Genomic DNA, 18,848 nt, shown 5'->3' with positions numbered 1-18,848 from the left:
GAAGAACTTCAAAAAGATCTCACAAAACTAAGTGATTGGGCAACAAAATGGCAAATGAAATTTAATGTGGATAAATGTAAAGTAATGCACATTGGGAAAAAATAACCCCAAATTATACATACAGTATGTTGGGGGCTAATTTAGTTACAACTAATCAGGAGAAAGATGTTGGAGTCATTGTGGACAGTTCTCTGAAGACGTCCATGCAGTGTGCAGCGGCAGTCAAAAAAGCAAACAGGATGTTAGGAATCATTTAAAAAGGGATAGAGAATAAGATGGAGAATATCTTATTGCCCTTATATAAATCTATGGTATGCCCACATCTTGAATAGTGCGTACAGATGTGGTCCCCTCATCTCAAAAAAGATATGTTGGCACTGGAAAAGGTTCAGAAAAGGGCAACTAAAATGATTAGGGGTTTGGAACGGGTCCCATATGAGGAGAGATTAAAGAAGCTAGGACTTTTCAGCTTGGAAAAGAGGAGACTAAGGGGGGAGATGATAGAGGTATATAAAATCATGAGTGTTGTGGAGAAAGTGAATAAGGAAAAGTTATTCACTTGTTCCCATAATATAAGAACTAGGGGCCACCAAATGAAATTAATGGGTAGCAGATTTAAAACAAATAAAAGGAAGTTCTTCTTCACTCAGTGCACAGTCAACCTGTGGAACTCCTTGCCTGAGGAGGTTGTGAAGGCTAGGACTATAACAGGGTTTCAAAGAGAACTGGATAAATTCATGGAGGTTAAGTCCATGAATGGCTATTAGCCAGGATGGGTAAGGAATGGTGTCCCTGGCCTCTGTTTGTCAGAGGGTGGAGATGGATGGCACGATAGAGATCACTAGATCATTACCTGTTAGGTTCACTCCCTCTGGGGCACCTGGCATTGGCCGCTGTCGGTAGACAGGATACTGGGCTGGATGGACCTTTGGTCTGACCCACTATGGCCTTTCTTATGTTCTTAAGGTGTTGCTGCAGATTTTGCTGCATCCTGCAGAATCTAAGCTGTTGTTTTGTGTTTCCCTCCTTTGTACGTTTCCCTTCTCAGACTGCCTCTGCTCTTGAAGTCTCCTGATGCTATTCATTTTAATGGTATCTTTACTTCAAAGCTAATTTTTGACTAACTCTGGGGCTTGGAACAGAGAGCTATATTTTCAGCTGCTAGTCTAACTTTTGAGTGACAGAGCTGCCTGTTGATTAGATAGGATGTTGGCATCCCACAAAAGCACCACCCCAAAAAAATAAATAAATAAAAAATCAATACTATTCATATGAATGTTTTCTGTTTGCCCTAAAACCATCTTCCCCCCCCTGAAACAAAACACATGTGGAAGAAATTAATATTAAAAAAAAATGGCAAGGGGGAAAAAAAGAGAGAGAGCCACAATCAGCCAGAATCAAATCTCCCCAGCCCACAGTGAAAACCCATAAATAAAAGGGAAACAAAAATCCCAAAGGGAGAAAAGCAGGAGAAACCCAAGACAACAAGGTGGTCAGATTATCTTTGTAATTATCATTATAGTCCCTAGAGGGTCCCATTGTGCCAGGTGCTATAGAAACAGGATTTCCCAGGGCCCCACCCCCATGCTATCTCCCTGGTGTGGGATTTGCTGAGAGCTACTTGCTCAGGCAGTAGCATGAGGTCCATATTGCCACCCAGGAAAAGCAGCAAGGCCACTTCCACTCATGAGCAGCAAGGGGCCACTCCTCTGCTAGACACACTCCAGAGCAGTGGGTCCTGGAGGTAACATCTTGGTGAAATGAATGAGGAAGTTCAGTTGTGTCTCAGGCTCTCAGCAGACTCAGGCAGGCAGCACTGCAGCAGCTATGCTCAGGTAACATTTTTGGGCATTAACTATGAGAGCTAGAGACTTAGGCCCAGATTCTCAAAGGTATTTAGGTGCCTAGCTGTGAATAGAGAAGTGTTATTGACCCTTTTCCACAATACTAAAATGAAATTAACAGGCAGCAGGCTTAATACAAACAAGAGGCAATACTTTTTTCACACAACGCACAATTAACCTTGGGCCTTAGGCACAGGCCGATAGAGCCTATCCCTTAAGCTATTCCTGCTCCCAGGTGCTGCTGTCTCCCCCAAAGCACCATGTAGGGGCATGAGAAGGGCCAGTGGCTCTCCCCATCCTGCAATAGCGTGAAGAAGAGCATCGCTGCCAGAAGAGAGGGGCAGCTCAGGGCACAAGAGAGCACCAGGTCCAGGAACCATTAGGAATATAAGAGCAAAGTCCCACAGCACTAACCACAGACCATTACAGAACTAATGTCCCACGTTCTAGGGACTGGACTGAGATGATGCGTGACTGGTGGATGCTCCCCAGCTTCACAGGGCACCCATGGCTGCTGTTCTATGCTGCACTGGCCAGACCCCAAGCTAGCATGCTGCCCACCCCACAGCCACCCAGCGGAGACTCCATCTGCTCCCTCCTGCTGCCTGCATGGATACTGGACATGCAGGCCCGCTCTCCTCCCCACACCTGGACTCGCAGTACAGGTAATGCTGCATGGCTATCTGGAGGCTGGGGCCATCTTATCTCCATGGCCTGACTGCCCAGGGCTCAGTCAGAATGGAGATCTAAGGGGTGAGGGCAAAATCCTCCCTTCAGGTCTACGTGGAGATAATTCAGTTTTTGTTAACTGGTCCCCTCTGTCACCCTTGCCTGTATAACCCGTGTACATTACGTATGTCCGATCCACAGGGGATATACAGCCGTCACTGCTGGACTGGGCCTCTTCAGCTCAAGCTGTAGCAACTCTAGCTTGATCTCTGGAGGTCTCCAGTTCCTTCCCTGCTGGTGGACAGCACATAAGTGTGTGTATGGGGGGTGATTCAAGTGATTGGGTGCCTCAGATATCCAGGATGAGCTTTCTGTGGCTAACCCAGAGGCTATTTGTCCCACAGCTCTCACATTGGCTTTTTAGTTGTAGCTGCATGTGCTTGTACCTCTGGAAATCCCTGGGTCAGTCCTTGGCGTGGTGGCCAAAATGGCGGGCAGCAAACCTGGCTGCTGTGGCGACGGTGGCTTTAGCTAGGCATATTGTACAGTGCAGGGTTGCACAAGAGTTTCCATCCTAACTCTGTGCCTTCATCTGCTTATCATCGCTTGGTGAGACGTGCTATCTTTGGGCTGGAATGTTCCATGCCTGAAGGTGATTTGTTTGTGTTTTTAAAGTCTGAGCCAGCTGTTTTTGAGCACGAGGGGAGTGGAAAGCACACTTTATCCTCAAATGTTCCTTCCAACCATGTTTTGAACATCCTTAGGGCTGCTATGGCTGGGAACTGAAAGCTGCAATTGAGTAAGGAAATAGCCCATTCTGAGGCGCAGGGTATGACCTAGTATGGGAGGAAATTGATTTTGTTTTGACCTCCTTATGAACCTTCCACAGTCCTGCTTCTGAACGGGCCCAGTAGCTCTTTTTCATTAAGACTCTGAAGGGTGCACACAAAGAGGGCAGCATGTGGTGCTATTTTGTATCTGAGCTGGCACTGCCATAGCCAGTCAAACACTGCTGCTGTGACTTAGAAGGGCCATTGGAGGCTAGGGGAATGGGTTTCTCAATACCCGGTAAGGTGAGTTGGGAGCCGAGGAAGAGTTTCTGTCGGCAGCTGCTAAAATGAGCCAGAGTGGGACTCACTCCTATGCCCTTTAGGATGTGGTGGGTGAGACTGGCTGTGGGTGCATTGTAGGTGTGCACTCATCTCTGTAACATGGGATTAGGCAAAGTGTGTACAGCCCCCGTGGTTTCTGGAAGCTGGGAAGAGATGAAGGAGGAAGTTTACAGGAGAAACACTTCATTAGAACAGGGCTATCCCTACACAGCAGCTGGGAGGGCTCAAGATGGCATGCTATTGTTTGCAGGCTAGTGTGAGTCTCTCTACCGAGGCTTTGAGGCTCTTTTCCAGCTGCATTCTCTAAGAGCCCCACAACTGGGGATGCCCGTCCTGCCTTCCTCAGCTGCAGAGCACCTCATGTTTTCAGAGAAGAGAATCCCCCCGGTGGAGCTTCTTAAGGTCCCAGGTCAGTGAAGGTCTTACACACATACCTAACATTCAGTATGTGCATAGTCCCACTGATGTGCTTAAAATTAAGCAGGTGCTTAGCTGCCTTGCTGAATCCAGCCTTAAATCTGCCGCAGAGGGCTCCCTCCTTCTAAAGGGTGCGTGAGTGGTGTTCTGGTGACATTGAGGCAAACAGATCTGAACTGGAATCTCATGCTACTTGCTGGGTTTAGGGTACGTTCCAAGTTTCCTCACAGGATGGGAAAAGCATTTCCCACCCACCTCTATTCAAAATGTTTGCATAGCTCCTGATACACAAACACAATATATATGTGTGTGTGCATGCTGGGATATGTACACAACACTATCCACACGGAGCACACTCCGTTAGCTGTCTCAGCATTTAATAGCTGCCTGCCTCATGCTTTCAGAGTTCTTTGTGTTCAGGTTAGCCTCGAAGAGCAGTGTTTCTTAATTCTGATGAAAGAGTCAAGGTAGGTAGTATATAACAAATCCGCGTGTGCAGACAACAGACACACTTACTGTATAAATCACATGTGCATCTGAGATCTGGAACCATTTGTCCTGCTGCTCCCAAACCACTGGTCTCTACGGAAAACTCCCATATCTCATAGCAGTAGCAACTCTTGAACCCCATTGCGGGCTAGCCACTAGAAGGCAATATCACACTGGCATGCGCATAGTAAAGGCAGTATGTTATAGTAGGAGAAAACGAATGAGGAACAAATTTAGGGTAGCCATATGCATTTAACCCCTGGAGAATTTCAGAAAGGGAATGTCTACTGCTTGTTGGTAGCTCTCTGGGTTACACACAGCATGAAAGGGGAATGAGAGAATGATGAGGAGCAAAAAATTGATATCTCCCTTGTGTCCTTGCACATGTGTATTTTGCAGGCAAGCAGATAATTTTGTGTATAGGCAACCTGACTGTTGTTATTCAGATTACAGTTATACCCAATGGCCCCATCACTCTAGGCACTGTGCAGACACATAGTGAGAAACAGTCACTACCCCAAAAAGCTTATGGTCTCGACAGATAAAGGTGGAAGGGGAAACTGAGGCACAGAAGGATCACACAGGGGAGCCAGGAACAGAATCCAGGTCTTCTGATTTCTAGGTAGTTCCCTGTTCCTGGACCAAGAAGAGGTAATTATACATAATACCTAGCTTCTATATAGCATTTTCATCAGTAGATCTCAAAGCACTTTACAAAGGAGGTCCATTTTACAGATGGGGAAACTGAGGCACTGGGCAATGAAGTGACCTGCCAATGGTCACCAAGCAAACCAGTAGCAGAGATGGGCATAGACCCCAGGTCTACTGAATGGTGGCCCAGTGCTCTTTCCACTAGGTTACACTGCCTCCTGTGTGCGTGCGTGTACACAATTATCCAGTTTTCATGCCCATTTTCCCTTACTCATTTGCCCACATGCGCATTATGTTGCAGGCGCAATTTGGGCACCTGCTTATTTAAAAATGTGGTCCTAGCTGGACAGAAAGTAGCTGAGCAGCAGCTCCAAAAGCAGAGCCACTTTTTCTACACTTGCCTAAAGGCCCAGAGTTTGCCTGCAAGGCTGCAGGCGTGAGGAAGTAAGTGGAGAAAGGAATTCAGATAATCATAAAAATGAGGAAAAAAGAGACCAGATCAGATCCAATGCCATGAGTGAAGATAGACTGAAAACAGATACCCCTTGCTCATGTTTTTCTGCCACCACTGGTATGAACCCTTATCGACCGTCCATACTGAAGTCTTGCAGATGAAAAAAAGCAAGCCACAAGTATGTGCCTCTTACAGCTGGGAAACCATTAAACAACATATACCCTTCCAGCCTCTGATTCCCGCACAGCGATCCCTTTGCACTATCACCAGATTCTCCCCTGCTCCCTTGGTCTTCTCCAAACATTCTTTGCAGACAAGAATAAATCCTATAATCTTAATTTACCTCAGGCATTTCAGATCTTCGAGGATTTATCTGCCCCCGTTCAGGGGCAATGGAAAAATCTCCTCAGCATGTGTCATCAGGCTCTCCTGCAGGCTGCGCTCCCATTAATGGGACCAGATAATGTACGACTCAGAGGCAGCTTACAGTCAGGGACAGAAGAGTCCACTCCCCCTGTGCTAGATGTAAGCCCCATGGTTCTCCCCCCACCCATACCTGCTTCCACTCCTGTTCACTGTCAAGAAAAGCTGATTTCAGTTAAATGCTGCCCACTGGGGCGGGAGGTGGGCTCACCCAGGCCTAACTGGGGGGAGGGATAGCTCAGTGGTTTGAGCATTGGCCTGCTAAATCCAGGGTTGTGAGTTCAATCCTTGAGGGGGCCATTTAGGGATCTGGGGCAAACACTGGGGACTGGTCCTGCTTTGAGCACGGGGTTGGACTAGATGACCTCCTGAGGTCCCTTCCAACTCTGATATTCTATGATTCTATGAACTGCCCTGGAAAAACAGGAATGACAAATAGCCCTTTTAAAAACCCCAACTCCTTTGCCCATGGAAAAATCATGATTCCTCCTCAGCCCACCGCTCATCTTAGAGCAGTGACTTGTGGCAGCACTTCCTATGGGAAACACACCCCCAGCCAGAAAGGACACCCTGAGCCAATTTTGTTTCTGCTGGGTCTTTTAGCAATGAGCATTTCCACTCTCCCTCATCCAGGGTCTGTCTCTTCTTGCTGTTCTTTTTCTGCCTTTCCCTGTTCCTTTGCTTCTTCCCCTCTTTGACTTGTTTGGTCTGGTTACCTTTGCAGCCAGGCCCCTTTTGCACCCCTCTTGCAGTGTAAAGTGGGCACAGATGACATGGAGACTTGCTTTGAGGTTCCTTCATGGAGCAGAATAAATGGGATCTTAATGTTAATAGAAATCAGGGCCTGTGAATCCTAAGTATTAGATATACACATATGCCCAGAGGTGAAAGTAAGCCGGTCTGGTACAGCGTACCAGCAAGAGCCAGTAAGCCATGACGGACCAGACCGGCTTCCCCAGGCTGGCGCTTTAAAGAGTCCGGGGCTCCAGCCGCTGCGGGGAGCCCCGGGCCCTTTAAAGCATCAACCGAGACCCGCTGCTGGAGCCCTGGGGTAGTGGCGGCAGGGCTCCGGTGGTGATTTAAAGGGCCTGGAGGGCCGCTGTGGTAGCGGTGGCCAGAGCCTGGGGCCCTTTAAATTGCCCCTGAGCCCTGGGGCTCCCAGCTGCAGAGGCAGCTGGGAGCTCCGGTGGTGATTTAAAGGTCCCGGGGCTCCCAGCCGCAGCCGGAACCCTGGGGACTTTAAATCTTGATTTAAAGAGCCCGGGTATTTAAAGGTCCCGCCTCTTCCGGTTGAGGCCACGCCCCCTGCTCAGGACTCCGGAGAACCGGTAAGTCCTTTAAGTTACTTTCAACCCTGCATATGCCTCAGTCTGTGGCACAAAAGCCCAACTTAGCAGTGGCCGCATTACCGGCATGGCTTTGCAGTTAGTGTGGTAGGCAGGTTGGCCCTAACAAATGCTGAAAGGAGAGGTGGTGAAACCCTGCTTAAGGCTGTCTGAAGTACCATGGGGCCAGGCAAGTTCACACCACCCCTTACCAATGGATGTGTCTTTGTGATGGCCCCTATCTTGGCTGACACACCAGGGGCCACCACAGCTGACAAAGCACAAGCTGCTACTGCTTGAGTTAAAGCACAGTAACCCACTCACAACTGCAGAGTGGGCATAGAGGGTAGCAAACACTCACCGGTGGGTTACACCTTAATGATACAAGTGAAACCTCCAGCTTTCACTGAAGGTAATGGAAGGCTCTCTGGGCTCCAGCCCTGTTGTTTTTTGGTGTGGGGTGGGTGGGGAATTTCCCATGACACTCTGTAGCAGTACAAGCTCTTAATTCAGAGCAGGGAGCTGCCATCATCATAGTTGGAGGCCATTGTAACCCATACACCTCCTGGGTATGGTGTTGTGTCCCAGCTAGTGGCACTGAGACCACTTAGAGAGAGAGATAAAATGAGTCTGCTCGACAGTCTTAGCTAAGACCCAGGTGGCTTTTAGCTCATGTGGTAGAGGCTCATGAGCTAAGCTCCAAAGGTCCCCAGTTCGATCCCGCCTGACCGAGATCTGTCGGTGTTACACCATGACAGCAAAGAACACAAGCTAAGCTTTAGGGTGTTTGTAGGTTTTCCCACACACCTATATGAATTTCTAAACACTGCCCAATCAAATGAGATTCTTTATCACCTCTGCACATAGAGTAGTTTTTGTTTTGCAATCTGAAGGCTCACACCCTCTCTCCTGCAAATCCCAGGCTGTGCATTTACAGACACATTTTAGGCCCTGCTCCTGCAAATACTTACACACATGGTCAGCTCCATGCATGTCAGGAATCCCACTCAAGTTAGTGGTCTGCTGACAGTGCAAAAGTCAAGCACATGTTTAAGTGACTGAATGATCAGGGCTCTAAAAATTGCAAAATGCATGGAAGCCAAAAGAGCAAATCTCCCCTGTGTTAAAAGCTGATATCAAATAGAGGGACAGCTCCCTACCTGATGCTTGATCAGTATGGCTGGGGAGAGCTCTGCTGATTTCCACTGAGGATGAGGTAATTTCTGTGAGCCTGATGGAGGTCTCTGGATATTCTTGAGAGATGGGATTTACCCTTGTGGCTCATAAACTTCTGAAAACCTTTTATTTAGCCTTTAGTTTGGACCACATATGAACCAAATATCCACAATTCCCGGGGCAGAAGCCCACAGATTTCCGTTCCCACAATCCTTTACCCCACTCTATTTCAAATTAAACAAGCTGAACACTGTCCTTCACTAGCTACATACGCAGACTACTTTTCAACCATCCCCAGGGAAGGGCCCTTAATATGTTTACCCCAAGGCACTGCCTGGCCTCATAGGTATAGGTGCGAGAAAGCCTTTTGCTTTAAATAGAAAAAGAAATGAACAGAGGATTCTTCAGCCCCCTACCTTCTCTGCTTGCACAGGAAAGGGGGTCTGTTGCACGCAAAGGGAAAACGTTTTAGTGGGAGCCCCTTGTTAAAATATTGGCAGCACATCACTGAAAGCAAGGCTAGAAATTGCCAAAAGGCGGAAACTGCTAATCAGAAGTTGGAGCAGGAAAAAGCAGGGCCGTTTCCGAACTCTAGAGGACCATCTGAATTTGCTCCCCAGCTGTACCCACCCACCTTGTTCTTGAGCAGCATTCCTAAGAATCAAAACTCAAAGAACAACACCCAAGTCTTCTGGCAACAGAAACTGCTTACAGTGCTAGAGGCCATGGACAGTAAGTATGCAGTGACTCCCTGATGCACACAAGATTGGAATAAGAGCAACGCAGAGTTGAGAAAGGGATGGACATTGCTGTTTAATGTCATTTGCAGCAAATCATACTATATATGCAGCTGCAGCTCATCCATGCAACTGGATTTCTTTCTTTTTTTTTTTTGTGGATTCGCTTTTTTATGGACGTGTTTCTTTAAAAACAAACAGACAAAACTAACAACAACATGGCCATGGCTTTGTGACGCTTTATGCAGAAGGGTGAATAAGGGTATGGACTAGTGGGAAGGTGGGGAAAATGGAAAGTAAGATTGCAATTTTGAGTAGCTACAGGAAAATTTGTAAATCAGAGCAGTAAGACTGATAGGGAAAGGTGGGTGAGCAAGAAAGAGGGTGGAATATACATATACACATACATTCACACACAGAGTTATATCCATGCACACACAGAGTCATATTCATGCATAGTTAAGGAATGACACTGACATTAACAAAGTATGTGCCAAACATGAGCTCAGTCATTTTGCTTATAGGTTGCATCCATGCCTCCCTCCCTGTCCTTTTCTTTATCTGATTTTCTTTATTTTTCACATGGCTCCTGCTTCAGTGTAGGATCAGGGCAGTAGACCGAAAGCAATCTGGGGCAGGCACCTGCCTTCTTTTCTGCCTGAGTTGCACCCAGCACATTTTGTGGACTTAAAATCATAATAAATAATTGTAATTCAGGGCAATGTGACATCTAAAATTAGATGAGGAGAGCTAGCTTGTCACATGTGGATCAACAATGGATTGAGCCGTGCTATGTGAAATGCTCACCATGAAATCTATGTGCAACACATCTAGTTCGGTTATAGAGTCAAAACTCAGATTAAGTTGTCTCAAAAGACCATAAGAATGGCCACACTGAGTCAGACCAATTGACCAATCCTGTCTCAGTGGCCAGTGCCAGATGCTTTAGAGGGAATGAACAGAACAGGGCAGTTATCGAGTGATCCGTCCCCTGTCATCCCCTGTCATCTGCTGGCAGTCAGAGGTTTAGGGACACCCAGAGCATGGGGTTGTGTCCATGACCATCTCGGCTAATAGCCATTGATGGACCTATCCTCCATCAACTTACCTCATTCTTCTTTTATCCCAGTTATACATATCCTCTGGAAACGAGTTCCAAAGATTGACTGTGGTATTGTGTAAAGTGCTTCCTTTTGTTTGTTTCAAACCTGCTGCTTATTAATTTCATTGGGTGACCCCTGGTTCTTGTATTATGTGGTGGGGTAAATAATACTCCCTTATGCACTTTCTCAACACCATTCATGACTTTATAGATCTCTATCATATCTCCCCCTTAGTCATCTGCTTTCTAAGATGAAGAGCCCCAGTCTTTTTAATCTCTCCTCATATGGAAGCTGTTCCATACCCCTAATCATTTTTGCTGCCCTCCTCTGAATTATCTGGAAAAAGGCTAATGTAGTGCCAATCTTTAAAAAAGGGAAGAAGGAGGATCCTGGGAACTACAGGCCAGTCAGCCTCACCTCAGTCCCTGGAAAAATCATGGAGCAGGTCCTCAAAGAATCAATCCTGAAGCACTTACATGAGAGGAAAGTGATCAGGAACAGTCAGCATGGATTCACCAAGGGAAGGTCATGCCTGACTAATCTAATCGCCTTTTATGATGAGATTACTGGTTCTGTGGATGAAGGGAAAGCAGTGGATGTATTGTTTCTTGACTTTAGAAAAGCTTTTGACACGGTCTCCCACAGTATTCTTGTCAGCAAGTTAAGGAAGTATGGGCTAGATGAATGCACTATAAGGTGGGTAGAAAGCTGGCTAGATTGTCGGGCTCAACGGGTAGTGATCAATGGCTCCATGTCTAGTTGGCAGCCGGTGTCAAGTGGAGTGCCCCAGGGGTCGGTCCTGGGGCCGGTTTTGTTCAATATCTTCATAAATGATCTGGAGGATGGTGTGGATTGCACTCTCAGCAAATTTGCAGATGATACTAAACTGGGAGGAGTGGTAGATACGCTGGAGGGGAGGGATAGGATACAGAAGGACCTAGACAAATTGGAGGATTGGGCCAAAAGAAATCTGATGAGGTTCAATAAGGATAAGTGCAGGGTCCTGCACTTAGGATGGAAGAATCCAATGCACCGCTACAGACTAGGGACCGAATGGCTAGGCAGCAGTTCTGCGGAAAAGGACCTAGGGGTGACAGTGGACGAGAAGCTGGATATGAGTCAACAGTGTGCCCTTGTTGCCAAGAAGGCCAATGGCATTTTGGGATGTATAAGTAGGGGCATAGCGAGCAGATCGAGGGACGTGATCGTTCCCCTCTATTCGACACTGGTGAGGCCTCATCTGGAGTACTGTGTCCAGTTTTGGGCCCCACACTACAAGAAGGATGTGGATAAATTGGAGAGAGTCCAGCGAAGGGCAACAAAAATGATTAGGGGTCTAGAGCACATGACTTATGAAGAGAGGCTGAGGGAGCTGGGATTGTTTAGTCTGCAGAAGAGAAGAATGAGGGGGGATTTGATAGCTGCTTTCAACTACCTGAAAGGGGGTTCCAAAGAGGATGGCTCTAGACTGTTCTCAATGGTAGCAGATGACAGAACGAGGAGTAATGGTCTCAAGTTGCAATGGGGGAGGTTTAGATTGGATATTAGGAAAAACTTTTTCACTAAGAGGGTGGTGAAACACTGGAATGCGTTACCTAGGGAGGTGGTAGAATCTCCTTCCTTAGAGGTTTTTAAGGTCAGGCTTGACAAAGCCCTGGCTGGGATGATTTAACTGGGAATTGGTCCTGCTTCGAGCAGGGGGTTGGACTAGATGACCTTCTGGGGTCCCTTCCAACCCTGATATTCTATGATTCTATGATTCTATGATCTTCCACCTATCAACTCCGAATTTCATTTGTCATTTTGTTGCCCAGTCACCCAGTTTAGTGAGATCCCTTTGTAACTCTTCACACTCATCTTTGGACTTCACTATCTTGAGTAATTTTCCATTGTTGTAGCTGTGTTGGTCCCAAACTTCACAATCACTGAGATCCAGTGGATATAGTGTACTTGGACTTTCAGAAAGCCTTTGACAAAGTTCCACACCAAATGCTCTTAAGCAAAGTAAGCTGTCATGGGATGAGAGGGATGTTTCTGTCATGGCTCAGTAACTGGTTAAAAGACAGGAAACAGAGGGTAGGAATAAAAGGTCCTTTTTCACAACAGAGAGAGGTAAATAGTAAGATTCTCCAAGGATCTGTACTGGGACTAGTACTGTCCAACTTATTCATAAAAGATCTAAAAAAGTGGGTAAACACCGAGGTGGCAAAATTTGCAGATGATATAAAATTACTCGAGAGACAATGTGGGTGAGCTAACATCTTTTATTGGACCAACTTCTGTTGGTGAGAGAGGAGGTGAAAACACAATTTGCCACAAAGATTGCTGATAGGGGCTCTAATAAAGAGCTGAAGGCCCCACGAACTCTGCACACTTTCACAGATTTCAAGGCCAGAAGGAACCACTGTGATAATCTAGTCTGCCCTCCTGTATAACACAGGCCAGAGAGCTTGCCCCAAATATTTCCAAGAGCAGAGCTTTTAGAAACTACACTACAATGGTGAAATCTTAATATGCAGAACCAGGGGATTAGCTATGGGCCAGAATAGACACATTGGACCAGAGCTTTGTGTCTTATAAGGGGCAGAACCAAACCCTTACAATAGGAAACTCTCAAAGCTGGGAATTTACAATCCAGATCCAACTCCAGATCCAGGCTTTTCCAAATGTCTGGCTATTCAGATTTGGCCATTTATTCAGGTAGGCTGAGATTTGGAATGTGGTTTTGGTCTGGGGCCATCTCTAGGGAAGAACGCAGCCTAGATTTGTGAAATGAACAGGTACTCTGGTGCCAGTGACTGCAATACAAATGGTTTGTGTGTCTATACCATTTCTGAGTCACACAGAGTATCTGGTCAGTTTGAGCCATCTCTTATTCGCCCAGTAAGGGTGAAGACTTTGCAGGGAAATATCCTGCTGCGGTAGACTGTTTCTCTGAGAAAAGGACTGTTTTTCGGGAAGATCTTATATTGTTTGAACACCTTGACCAAAAATTACCGTTCCTGTCTGCGTTTCCCACGCTTCAGCATTTATTCAGCCTGTATCTGTGGCTTTGCAGACAGGGGGTTGAAATTGCAGACAGTGTTGGCTGGTGGGTTGGGCAGGAGTCAGGAGACTTGGTTTCTACACTGACCTTGGGCAAATCATTTCTCAGCTCTTCTTCCCCATCCTGCTCTCTGTTTAGATTGTAAGCTCTTCTGGGCAGGGACTGGTTCTCACCCTGTGTATGTCCAGTGCTTAGCACAATGGGGCACCAGTCTTGGTATTACCAAAATACAAGTAATTAATCACCTTAATTTAGTTTACAGATTAACCTAAAAACTCACCATGTCATATGCCTCAGTGGATGTCACTAATACAAGAGGTGATGACTAGCATAACTACATTTAACACCGAAGGCATGTCTATACACGCAGCACATCTGGTGAAGATGCTCTAGGCCCCGATGGGAGAGAGCTCCCCCACTGGCATAAGAAACCCACCTCTGTGAGTGGCAGAAGCTATGTCGGTGGGAGAAACTAAACTTAAATCTAGCTCCTGGTTTACAGAAGGGGACACCCATTAAAAAGCAGTGACAGTAGGCGGGGAATTTGTGGCGTTTCATGCCTTCCCATCACTTTTCCATAGGTACATTTTCCTATGAACTATGGGTACCATCTTACAGCTGATATTATTGCTGACCAAATAGCAGCCAAAACACCTATATGCCAGATGTGCACAGCTCTATATATGCTGCTGATCAATCTTCAGACTACACCACAATCCATCTGATTGATTTAAGAATGGGGGGAGGACCCATCAGAGTGAGACACAGCATCATAATCATTTTGTTCTTTTCTATTCATCTCCTCTCCACGCATCATGGCAGTTTTTATCTCCTTCAGTCTGTGCGATGATAAGGGTGGGGCCTGCTGTTGAAGAAAAGGGAATGCCACCTGTGCTTAGGCTTTTTTTGGGCTAACTCATTTGAGACACCAAACACATAACTCCATCTTCATTTCTTTTAGGTCCCAGGCAGATTAGGATAGTAGATTATTCAGATATTTTAGTGATACCCGAGTAGGTCCAGTATTTCAGCCATTTCTAGTAAGAACTAAACTGCATCTCATCCCACACAGAAAGTGGGGCCTTCATGCCAAAACTGAATATCTGAGAAAATAAGAGACAGATCACAATTCCTTTTACATCCGTGTAATGGAGTGATGCTGTTTGGCCAGATGGGCTGTCAATCACCCTGAAATTCCCTGCCTTCTAGCCTGGAAAGGGAGTTGCAGGAAGAAGTTTCAGCTGGTGGAAACTGGGCCTGTCGGTGTTGTGATAGGTAAAGTGTTTATTTTAAAAATTATTATTATTTATTAACATCTTGGTATTTTTTAAACCCCTGTGAACTGAGTCTTGCTACTGTATTAGATAGCCTTGCTGCTGCAGTCTGGCCCCAGTGGCATATGTATTTATTTGGGTTAATTAGGGTAGTGCATAACCAACAAATCATATCGTTGTCATTCTCCTCCCTCAAACCCCCAGCCACTGCTGCATGGTTTTGACCTTAAATTGTTGTCAGGTCAGGTTTCGCCCGTATGCTATTGGAGGCAAAGGCCATTTCTACCACTTGGCTTTTGGGAGGTGCCCAGCACGTATTATTTAGCTCTCAAAAAGATGTGATTATATCAAGACTAATCTGTGAAAACCCACTTGAGCTGCAAATCAGCCTTGAGATCACGATTTCTCACATTTATTTATTTGTGAGTCAGCAGCTTCCAAAAATCCCATGAAGAATCCCACTGAAGCCAGTAGTAGCAGTAATAATAAAGCTGTCCAGCTCTTATACAGGGCTTTTCATTAATAGATCTTTAAGCACTTTACAAAGCAGCTCAGTATCCTATCCCCATTGTCCAGATGGGGAAATTGAGGCACATAAAAGCGAAAGGACTTGTCTAAATTAGCAGGTCCAGATAACTTGCATCTGAGAGTGTAAAAAGAGCTGGCTAAGTAGCTTGCTCAACCATTAATGTTGACTTTCAATAAGTCTTAGAGCAAAGACTGGAAGAAAAGTTAATATTATACCAGTTTTTTAAAAGGGTGAACGGGATGACCTGACTAATTATAGACCTGTCAGTCTGACATCAGTCCCAAGCAAGATGATGGAGTGGCTCAGATGGGACTTGATTAATAAAAAACTAAAGGTGGGTAATATAATTAATGCAAATAAACATGGATTTATGGAAAATAGTTTGACAGGTTCTATCGTGATTTTTTTTATTAGATTACATGTTTGGTTGATAAAGGTAATAGTCTTGATGAAATAGATGTAGACTACTCTGAGTGTTTGCCTTGATACCACACAACACTTTGATTACTAAATGAGAACGATATCAAATGAGCATGGCACACCTTAAATGGACTGAAAACTGTCTAACTGATCGGTCTCAAAATGTAACTGTAAACGGAGAATCATCATCAAGCAGGTTTGTTTCCAAAGAGGTCCTGCAGGTATCTGTTCTTGATCCTACTCTATTTAAGATCTTTATCAATAACCAGGAAGAAAACATAAAATCATCAGTGATAAAGATTGTAGATGATACAAAAATTGGGGAGTGGTAAATAATGAAGAGGACGGGTCACTGATTCACAGCGATCTAGATCATTTGGTAGCTGGGCACAAGCAAACAATATTAATAATTGTTAATATGGCTAAATGTAAATGTATACATGTGGGAACAAAGAATGTAGGCCGTACTTAGAGGATGGGGGACTCTATCCTGGGAAGCAGTGACACTGAGAAAGATTTTGTGGGGAAGGTGATTAATCAGCCAAACATGAGCTTCCTGTGTGATGCTGTAACCAAAAGAACTAGTGAGATCCCAGGATGCAGAAACAAGGGAATCTTGAGTAAGAGAAGAGAGGTTAATTTACCTCTGTATTTGGCATTGGTGCGACCACGGTTGGAATATTGTGTCCAGTTCTGGTGCCCACAATTCAAGACAGATGTTAAGAAATTGGAGAGGTCCATCAGAGTGATTAAAGGATTAGAAAACATGCCTTATAGTGATAGAGTCAAGGAGCTCAATCTATTTGGCTTAACAAAGAGAAGGTTAAGGGGTGACTTGTTTTGTCTAAAAATGGTAAAAAATATTTGTTTACCTACATGGTAAACAAATATTTAATAATGGGCTCTTCCATCAAGCAGAGAAAGGGCTAACCCAGTACCATGGCTGGAGGTTGAAGCTAGCCAAATTCAGACTGGAAATAAGGTATACATTTTTAATGGTGAAAGTAATTAACCACTGGAACAGCTTATCAAGGGTCGTCGTGGATTCTCCATCACTGAAAATTTTTACATCAAGATTGGATGTTTTTCTCGAACATCTGCTCTAGGAACTATTTTGGGAAAGATCTCTGGCCTGTACTTTACAGTAGATCAGACTAGATGATCACGGTGATCCTTTCCTGCCTTAGTATCTATGGATAAGGTCACCCAGCAGGCCAATGGCACAGTCAAGAATAGAACCCACAACTTCTGACTCCTAGTGCTGTGTGCTATCCACTAGGCCAGAGGTGGGCAAACTACGATCTGTGGGCCACATCTGGCCCGCGGGACTGTCCTGCCGGGCCCCTGAGCTCCTGGCCCGGAAGGCTAGCCCCCGGCTCCTCCCCTGCTGTCCCCCCTCCCCCACAGCCTCAGCGCACTGTGCTGCCGGCGCTCTGGCCTGCCGCTTCAGCCGGGCAGTGCAGCAGCGCGGCTTTGAGCTCCTGCCGCTCTGAGCGGCGTGGTAAGGGGGCGGGGAGGGCTTGGATAAGGGGCAAGGGGTTCCGGGGGGCAGTCAGTGGACAGGGAGCAGGGGGCGGTTGGATGGGGTGGAGGTTCAGGGGGGACGGTCAAGGGAGCAGTTGGGGCGGGGGTGTGGATAGGGGACTGGGAGCAGGGGGTTGAATAAGGGGTGGGGTCCCAGGGGAGCGGTTAGGGGCAGGGGTCCCGGGAGGGGGCGGTCAGGGGACAAGGAGCGGGGGGGGGGGGGGGGTTGGATGGTTCAGGGGTTCTGAGGGGGCAGTCAGGGGGAGGGAAGTGGGAGGGGGTGGATAGGGGGCAGGGTCCAGGCTGTTTGAGGAGGCACAGCCTTCTCTACCCGGCCTTCCTTAAAGTTTCGCAACCCCAATGTGGCCCTCGGGCCAAAAAGTTTGCCCAACCCTGCACTAGGCCATACTGCCTCCCATTAGGTGCAATAGTTCATGCTAATGGAGCTTGAGGCAGGATTTGGGCCTAATTTAATAACGAGTAAGAGTGTGAAAGAACTTATTTAAGTCAGATGCTACAGATAATGTTATTCATGAGCCCATCTGATTACTCATAGAAAGGTGGCTTTTCCATCATACAGTTTAACTGCTACAATTAATATAGGCAAGTGGAGAGGAAGGATAAATGAAAGACAGCAATTGTCTCTCTCTAATGAGTAAGTTATACATGGGTTTGCTTAACATAAAGGTCCAGATTGTCAGCTGAGGTAAATTAGCATAGTTCCAGTGACTTCATAGAATCAGAATATCAGGGTTGGAAGGGACCTCAGGAGGTCATCTCGTCCAACACCCTGCTCAAAGCAGGACCAATCCCCAACTAATTCATCCCAGCCAGGGCTTTGTCAAGGCTGACCTTAAAAACTTCTAAGGAAGGAGATTCCACCACCTCCCTAGGTAACCCATTCCTCCTAGCGAAAAAGTTTTTCCTAATACCCAACCTAAACCTCCCCCACTGCAACTTGAGACCATTACTTAAATGGAGCTCCTCCTTTTTGCACAACTGGGAATTTTATCCCAAATTGTTCTTAAAAATACATAACTCTATTTTAACCCTATAAATACCTAAACCTATAAATATCTAAACCCTATAAAAACCTAATACCTAAACCCTATAAAACCCTAAATACCTAATACCTAAAATAAATAAAATAAATACCTAATACCTAAATAAATACCTAATACCTAAACCCTATAAAAACCTAAATATATAACTCTATTTTATTTCCTTATCAGTGTTACTAGTAATAACTCAGATGATAGAAAAGAAAAGAATCTTTACAATCTAATTTGTTCCTTGTTCTTTTGGCCCTTCTCTCTGCAGGGGCCATGAGAATTAAACTAGCTAGCTTTCACTCTTGTTTGTAGTCCATTTCTAGCACACTTCACTTTCAGGTTCTTATGTACTAACACAGTCCTGCAATGTTTGTGTTGAAGTCAAGGCGGGGAATGCTTAATTATTGGAAACATTACTGTTCATCTTGTATGTTTCAGGCCAAATTTAATGCCTTCCACATCTTGCCCATCAACTTGTATCACAAAGGATAATATTAAGGCATCCATTCTGACTAACAGCCCAAATTTTGATCTGGACACACAGGAAAAGGCCATTTGGCCTAACAGATTTCTTCCCTTTTAAGATCTCTCATTGCCCTTTTC

The 18,848-nt window shown here is 45.7% G+C and overlaps 1 protein-coding gene across 1 annotated transcript in view; it reads right to left on the bottom strand.

The window, feature by feature from the left end:
- The window catches only part of TWIST2 (twist family bHLH transcription factor 2), a 73,429-nt gene that overhangs the window by 15,239 nt on the left and 39,342 nt on the right, over positions 1–18,848 (bottom strand). The gene's annotated exons all lie outside the window — the stretch shown is intronic.

This window comes from Natator depressus, chromosome 11 (genome assembly GCF_965152275.1).
Source record: "Natator depressus isolate rNatDep1 chromosome 11, rNatDep2.hap1, whole genome shotgun sequence".
Classification (NCBI taxonomy): Eukaryota; Metazoa; Chordata; order Testudines; family Cheloniidae; genus Natator; species Natator depressus.
This window is presented reverse-complemented; position numbering and strand designations above follow the sequence as displayed.